Genomic DNA, 8,236 nt, shown 5'->3' on the forward strand with positions numbered 1-8,236 from the left:
GTTGATTTGATGTCAACTCCACTAAATTGGGTCCTTTTTTAGATTTATTTTCATTTGTTTGTTTATTATTTATGTTTTTGAGATGGCGTTTCCCTGTGTAACAGCCCAGGCTTATCTTGCAACTCACTATGTAGACCAGGCTGGCCTGGAACTCACAGAGATCCATCTGCCTCTGCCTCCTGAGTGCTGAGATTAAAGGCGTGGGCCACCACTGCCCAGCTACTTTTAATTTTTAATCGTGTGTGTGTGTGTGTGTGTGTGTGTGTGTGTGTGTGTGTGTGTGTATGTTGTCCGTGTGGAGGTATGTGCATGTGAGTACCCACCATGGTCAGAGGGGTCCGATTCGTCCACCCATTATGGATGCTGGGAATTGAATTGGGGTCCTCTGCAAGAGCAGTATGTACTCTGAACCCCTGGGCTGTCTCTCTGGGGCTAAATTTGCCTTCTTAATTTTGACAATGTTTTACAGACTCTTCAGGGTTTTACACACACATGATCATAACATCTGGGAGAGAGGTCATTTTACTGTCTCTCTCCCCACCCCTCAATTGGGATGCCTTTTATTTCTTTTCCTTCCCTAATTGCCTCTAGTAAAGCTTCCAGCAGCATGATGGGCAGGAATAGCGAAAGTGGGCCGCTCTGCCTTGTTCCTCATCTCAAAGGAAAAGCTTCCCGTCTTGCACTACTGAACACAATGCTCCCAGTGCTGATGCTTGTATGGAGAGTATATGGGAAATCTCTGAGAGCCTGAAACTATTCTAAAAATATAATCTGTCTAAACTTCAATCAGCCACTGGGCCACAGATCCAAACACTCGCATGGCAGTGTCCTTTGTACCCACGGGGCTCCCACAGGCTATATGAGAGCTGTTCCTGGAATGAGTGCCTGGCTGTCTGCCAAAAGGTTGAGTGGTAGCTGGAAAACCGTTAACGTGCCAAGAGCTGAAAACGACCAAAATTAACAGCCATTTGCCATCTAAGGCTTCTCTGTGAAGGTGCAAGCCTGCATTGTGCTCCATAGTTTACAGCCATTTTCTATCAATGTTATTGCTTAAAGATGGGCTTGTGCTATAAAAGGAGGTATTTATTCACCTGCGCTCCTCACCCTAGCCCCATTGCTAGGGCCTCTGTGTACTGTAAAAGAAGAGAAGAAGGAGAAAAACAGAGTTGATGTTGAGACTATGTAGCTAGATTGGTAGGTTTGGTGGTGGCCGCTTTCTCTCTCTCTTTCTTTCTTTCTTTCTTTCTTTCTTTCTTTCTTTCTTTCTTTCTTTCTTTCTTTTTTCTTTCTTTTTTCTTTCTTTCTTTCTTTCTTTTTTCTTTCTTTCTTTCTTTCTTTCTTTCTTTCTTTCTTTCTTTCTTTCTCTCTCTCTCTCTCTCTCTCTCTCTCTCTCTCTCTCTCTCTCTGTCTCTCTCTCTCTTTCTTTCTTTCTTTTAAACAGACGGTATAATCTGAAAATTCCATGGTAAAGAGTGGTAAGGGATTGCTGGAGGTCTGCAAATAGACAAAGTTCAAGCATGACTGCTATGCAGACTTGGTCATTGTGGTCAAAGTAAACACCGTATCTGCATGCTTCTCGCTGCTTTAGGCTGTCTGTGGGGTGCCTCGGAGCAGGTGGGCGTTTGGGCTTAACAAATGTGGCACACATAACTGACTTTCTCCAGATATTTATGTTTCCTTTTAATAATAGGATGTCTCGAGTTTGAACTAGCTGTTTTAGTCCATTTTGTGGTACTATCCTAAGGCTGGGTAACTTATAAATAGTATACATTTTTGGAGTTGGAGAGATGGCTCACTGGTTAAAAGCACTTGTTTCTCTGACAGAAGAAATACCTGGTTTGAGTCCCAGAACACGCATGATGGTTGTGGTGGTTTGAATGAGAAATCCGCCTCCTATAGGCTCATATAATAGTTGCATGCTCAGTCCTCAGTTGAGAAACTGTTTGGGAAGGATTAGGAGGTGTGGCCTTGGAGGAGGTGTGTTGCTGGGGAGTGGGGCTTTGAGGTTTCAAAAAGCCCACACCAGGCCCAGTTCCCCGCCCCCCCCTCATTCTCTCTCTCTCTGCTTGCTGCCTATGGCTCAGGACATAAAGCTCTCAATTACTGCTCCAGCACCCAACATGGGTAGGCCTTCCTGCATACCATCACTCTCCCTGCCATGATGATAATGGACTAACCCTTTGAAGCTATAAGCAAGCCCCCCGATTAAATGCTTTCTTTTATAAGAGTTGCTTTGTCATGGTGCCTCTTCACAGCAACAGAACAATGACTGAGACAGTGGCTCGCAACCATCTGTAACACCAGTTCCAGGAGATCCAATACCCTTTCCTGACTTCTGTGGGCATGCATGTAGTACACATACATAGATGCAGGCAAAACACTCATACACATAAAAATAAATGTTTTTAAAAGAATATAAATGTATATCTTACAGTTCTGATGTCTAGGAGTCCATGAGCAAGGCACCAGCAGATTCAGCACTTGGTGAGAGGCCAGTCTCCACTTCTCCACTTGCTACCCCATTTTCCAGAGGGGAAGCTGTGTCCTCTTGTGGTATAAGAAACACACAGGGCTAAGCAAGGTAAACTCTGTTGGTCAAGGGGGCCCAGAGATGCTCAAAACAAAACAGGCTGTTGTCATCACTCTTGGTCGACTTCCAGAACGTGGTAGTGGAAACACCAGGGACACAGGACGTGGAGGAATCCAGCTGGTGCTGACCAGGTAGCTCCTCCCTGCCGGCTAGCTTTCGAAATGCCAGAAGGTACCGTGTAGGTTGAGGAAGTTGAAAAACAACAGTCTCATCCAACAGTCAATCCTGAGAGTTAAAATAATGTCCAGACTGGCAAGATATGTCCTTTGATACGATAGTGACATTATGTGGGTAACCAACCACTTTTTGATTGGATTTAAGGCTCTATCCATAGGACAGAACTTAAGCCTAGTACTGTAAACTAGGCCAGAGACCCATGGCTGGGGAGGTCATAGACCTTAGGGGAAAACTGACTACTGTTATTTTGCTAAATAGATATAGCACTAAACTACTTTCTAAATGCTTACCTTTTAAACTTAAAAGAAAATTACAGCTGGGGGGTAGGGAGGTTGCGTATCATATACCTTTTGAACCCAGCACTTGAGAAGCAGAGGCAGGCAGATCTTTGAGTGTGAGGCCAGTCTAGTCTACAGAGCAAGTTCCAGGACAGCCAGGGCAGTTACACAGAGCAACCTTGTCAAAAAAAAGAAAAAGAAAGAAAGAAGGAAGGAAGGAAGGAAGGAAGGAAGGAAGGAAGGAAGGAAGGAAGGAAAGAGAGAGAGAGAAAGAAAGAAAGAAAGAAAGAAAGAAAGAAAGAAAGAAAGAAAGAAAGAAAGAAAGAAAGAAAGAAAGAAAGAAAGAAAGAAAGAAAGAAAGAAAGAAAATTATTTATTCTTAGGAGGGAAGCATGTGTGTAGGGGTTAGGGGACAGGTTGCAGGAGTCCATTCTTTTTTTGTTCCAGCAATCAAACTCTGGTCATCAGGCATGGCTCAACACATTTATCTGAAGGGAGCAGGCAAAAGTGCCTGAGTACGGTCATTTTGACTTCAGACTACATTTTATCTGTAGGGTGAAATAAAGTTCAGGTTCCCAACCCCTGAGGGAGCTGAGAACTTTCCAATATCTGACCACCCTCCTCTCTAAACCATAGAATAATTGTTATGCATCTTAAGTTCTCTAGAAATATCATGGCTCTCCCTAACAACAGAAGGAACAAAAGAATCTGATTGGTCGGACTGAAAGGCTTGCATCGCATGTCAGTTAACAATGATGGAACACACAAGGCAGCCCCCTAATCCTTGATTTCTGATTGGTGAAAATTGTAACTGTAACTTGGCAACAAACGTTGGCAAATTTTATGCTTATAAACCTCACTTCTGCCCCTGTTCAGGGCTGTCAGGAGAAACAAGGCTCCTCAGTCCTTGTCCTGCAGCCCTGATTGGTCAGTGACCCGCTTATGTGGTGAATTATTAAAATCTTTGGAACTCATTTGTGTTGTCTCTCTCCTTCCTCGCGGTGCATAACGGGCTAGGTGCGACAGATCCTTATGTCCACAGATAAGTAAAATCCTCAGGCCTCATCAGAGAGCTTATTTTGTTGTCGTGGGTCGTTATTCACACAGAGACTCACAACTGGTTGGAATGCAGAGAATAAGCTGACTGGGGAATGCTCAGCCTTAACCGGTTATTCACACGACCCACCCCAGCCCCACAAGGCCCAGGGAACACTTTGGGAGAGGTGGAGAGAAGTTTGTAAGAGGCAGAGGCAAGGAGAACTGCTACAGAAAAAAAAAATCACTGTTTTCTGGATGTGTCAGGACGGTCACACCCACGGACTCACAGCAGATGTGGGTCCCCGGGAAACACCTGCAAGGTCAAACCAGCGACTTTCTAGCACTGATGGGGGATGGGGCGGGGGCAGGGCAACTCCTACTCCTAGCTGAGGATCCAACAGTAGTTGATGGCTTCTAGGAAGGAGACGCTTTTTTTTTTTTTTTTTTTTTTTTTTTCAGGGACATGGCTCCTGGTAGGGGGCTCATGACCCACTGGATGACCTTACACTTGTAGGTACATGGGCAGCACTAATTGGATTTAGTGGATTAAAAAAAAAAAGGACTTGTTCATGGGAATGTGTGGGAGGTGTTAGGGGTGGGGATTGGGGGAAGGATATGATCAAATACATTATATATACCCATGATATTCTCAAAGAATAAGTTAAAAATGAAACATATATATGTATGTGTGTGTGTGTGTGTGTGTATTCCTTCTCTTAAGTCCTTTTGTAAAGGCAAGAATCTGTTCCTGTTAAGCCCTCATAACCTAAACACCCCCAAAGCCTGACTTCCCAGCATTATTACCATGATGACTGAATTTTTCTTTCTTTCTTTCTTTCTTTCTTTCTTTCTTTCTTTCTTTCTTTCTTTCTTTCTTTCTTTCTTTCTTTCTCTTTCTTTCCTTCCTTCCTTCCTTCCTTCCTTCCTTCCTTCCTTCCTTCCTTCCTTCTTTCTTTCTCTCTCTCTCTCTCTCTCTCTCTCTCTCTCTCTCTCTCTTTCTCTCTCTCTCTCTCTCTTTCTTTCTTTCTTTCTTTCTTTCTTTCTTTCTTTCTTTCTTTCTTTCTTTCTTTCTTTCTTTTTCTTCCTTCCTTCCTCCCTCCCTCTCTCTCTATCTTTTTTTTGAGACAGGGTTTTTCTCTCTCTCTCTGTGGCTTTGGCTGTCCTGGAACTCGCTCTGTAGACCAGGCTGGCCTCAAACTCACAGAGATCCACCTGCCTCTGCCTCCCTAGTACTAGGGATCAAAGGTGTAAGCCACCACCGCCCAGCAGTGATTGCATTTCAATACATACATTTCAGGAGACATTTTCAGACGACAGTGCTGGTCTTGCCTAGTAAGAAAGTGTATTTGGGATTCTTGGTTTTTGTTTTGGTTTGAGATGGGAGTCTCTTCCTGTAGCTTAGGTTTGCCTCAAGCCTGGTCCTCCTGCCTTGGCCACGCAAGTGCTGGGGTCACAGGTGTACACCACCACACCCAGTTTCAGAGGCTATTTGTGAACTTCTCTTGCCCTTGTGATCCAGCTTCATCCAATGGGACGTGAGCTCTGAGGCTAGCAACTCATGAGTCATTCTCTTAAAGACGACACTTACTTGACCTCAGCAACTATGATAATGAACTATTTAGCCTCAGGGGAGGGATGGGAAGTTTTTATTCTCCCAGACTGATGGGAAATAAAATAATAGCCTCATTGAGTGTAAGTTGTAATCAAATAAAAAAATATTTTGAAAGGAGATTTTTTTTCAAAGATAGGGATGAAGATCAGCGAGTGGTGCTTGGGTCAAGGACAGTACTTATCCTAGGCAGGGAGGCTCACACCTGCAATCCTAGCTCTCAGGAGGCTGAGCCAGGTGCTACCAATTTAAAGGTCAATTTGGGCTATATACTGAGCCCCTGTCTCAAAAAAAGTATATTATATATATATATATATATATATATATATGTGTGTGTGTGTGTGTGTGTGTATGTGTGTGTGTGTGTGTGTGTGTGTGTGTGTGTGTGTGTGTGTATAAACATATCAAGAGTGAGCACCTGAAGTAAAGAAGAAAATAAAACCATGACAAGAATGTCAAGGAAACAATTATCCTCTGCAGAAGTTTGTCTAATATCAAGAAGAGTGGGTCAGGGCCTATAGCCCAGTGGTTAATAGCACTCAATGCTCTTGCAGAGGACCAGGGTTTGGTCCCCAGTACCCACAACGTGGCTCACAACCATCCAGTTCTGGGGAATCCAGTGTCCTCTTCTGGCCTCTGTGAGCACTGCATGCAAATGGGGCACATTCCCTGTACATGTAGGCAAACTACACATAAATGTAAAATAAAATAATCTCAAAAAAATATGGGTGGGTAAAATAGCTCATCAGTAAAGGTACTCCTTTACCCACAAGGCTGACAACCTGAGTTGGATCCCTGAAACCCACACGGTAGGAGGGGAGAACTGACTTACAAGTTGCCCTGGGAACTCCATAGCACGAAGGCAGACATGGTGTTGGAGAAGGATCCGAGAGTTCTACATCTGTACTGGGCCTGGCTTGAGCGTTGAAATCCCAAAGCCCACCTCCAGTGATACACTTCCTCCAACAAGGCCACACTTACTCCAAGGCCACACCCCCTGATCCTTTCAAATAGTGCCACTCCCTAGGAGCCTATGGTGGCCATTTTCATTCAAGCCACTGCATTAATAGGTAGTTTGCAAAAAGGAGAAATAAAATGATCAATAAATATTTGAAAGTGTCATAACCCATCAAGGAAGTCCAAATTAAAATTGCTGGTGAGGATACTGAGCCCACTGAAAAGTTGCCATGAGCAAGGCCCGCCCTCCGGAGCTGAAGAAATTTATGGACAAGAAGTTATCATTGAAGTTAAATGGTGGCCGACATGTACAAGGAATACTACAGGGCTCTGATTCCATTATGAATCTTGTGATTGATGAGTGTGTAGAAATGGCAATTAGTGGGCAACAGAATAACATTGGCATGGTGGTCATATGAGGAAACAGCATCATCACCATCTCATTAGAAGCCTTGGAAAGAGTCTAAACAATGGCTGTTCAGCAGAAAAGCCCACATCCTTCCCCTAAGGACTGTTTGGGGTGTAGAATTGGGTCATGTTCGCTTTCATACGAAACTTTTTGCTAAATAAACTTTTGTGATACTCAAAAAAAAAATTGCTGGTGAGGATGTAGAGAAAGAAAAACCCACTTATGCTGCTGGTGGGAATGGAAATTGGTATAGTCACTGTGGAAATTAGCATGGAGGTACCTCAAAAACCAAAAACAACAACAACAAAATCTAAAATTACTACATGACTTACCTATACTTCTCCTGGAAATCTACCCAAAGAACTCCAAGGCTGTGTACCACAGAGATAACAGCATCATAATGGGGTGGTGGTGAGGGGGCTACAACACCCAGCAGAAATCCGCGGGGAAGTTGAAGCAGTAAGCTACAGTTCCTGGTTGGTCTTTCACTCCACAGATGAGCACCTGGTGTTTTGTTTCCTCCGAAGGCTTTATTATATCATGAGATAAAGAATGGTAACATCTGTTAGAAATGGTTTAGATTCCAGCCTGTTCTCAAGGCCACAATGTTTTTAACACCCTTATCTATCTCCCGGTTACAGACTTAAGTGGCCAGTCTGCCCCAGGACAGGGAGGTTGGGAGGGCCATGAAGACAAACATGCCCAGATCTGAAATGGGGGTGGAAGGGCAACCCCACTTCCAGAGCCAGCTTCTCGGCGACTTCAAAGAGCACATGACCATTACCTGTATAGTTTACACTATGGTTGCTATGGTAGTTCTGAGAACCAATTAGAGCCAAGGTCAGGAGTCAGGAAGTCCCAGCACGCTTGCAGTCCACTGTCGTCTGGAAAAGAAAAGAATGAACAAAAACATTTTCTTCAAGTTTGAGTTGGTTTCTTAGGTAGTTTTCAGGGAACACAGGCGTGGAAAGCCCCAAGGATGGTGTCATTCATCAGATTCTCCCCAAACTTCAGTGAGCTTATGTTTCTAAAGTTGCTGAGCCTTGGTTTGTCAATGAAATGGATGAAACTGGAATAAGGATACTGACTTAATGATTATGAAGAGTAAGTGTGTGATAGATTAAACTATTGACTCCAGCCTGTTACCCTTTCATATGTGTATAATCCTTGCCTATAAT

The 8,236-nt window shown here is 43.7% G+C and overlaps 1 pseudogene; it reads left to right on the forward strand.

The window, feature by feature from the left end:
- Positions 1-6,816: 6,816 nt before the first annotated feature.
- LOC143268475 (small nuclear ribonucleoprotein G pseudogene) lies at positions 6,817-7,313 on the forward strand (annotated as a pseudogene).
- Positions 7,314-8,236: the final 923 nt, after the last annotated feature.

This window comes from Peromyscus maniculatus, chromosome 14 (assembly GCF_049852395.1).
Source record: "Peromyscus maniculatus bairdii isolate BWxNUB_F1_BW_parent chromosome 14, HU_Pman_BW_mat_3.1, whole genome shotgun sequence".
NCBI lineage: Eukaryota > Metazoa > Chordata > Mammalia > Rodentia > Cricetidae > Peromyscus > Peromyscus maniculatus.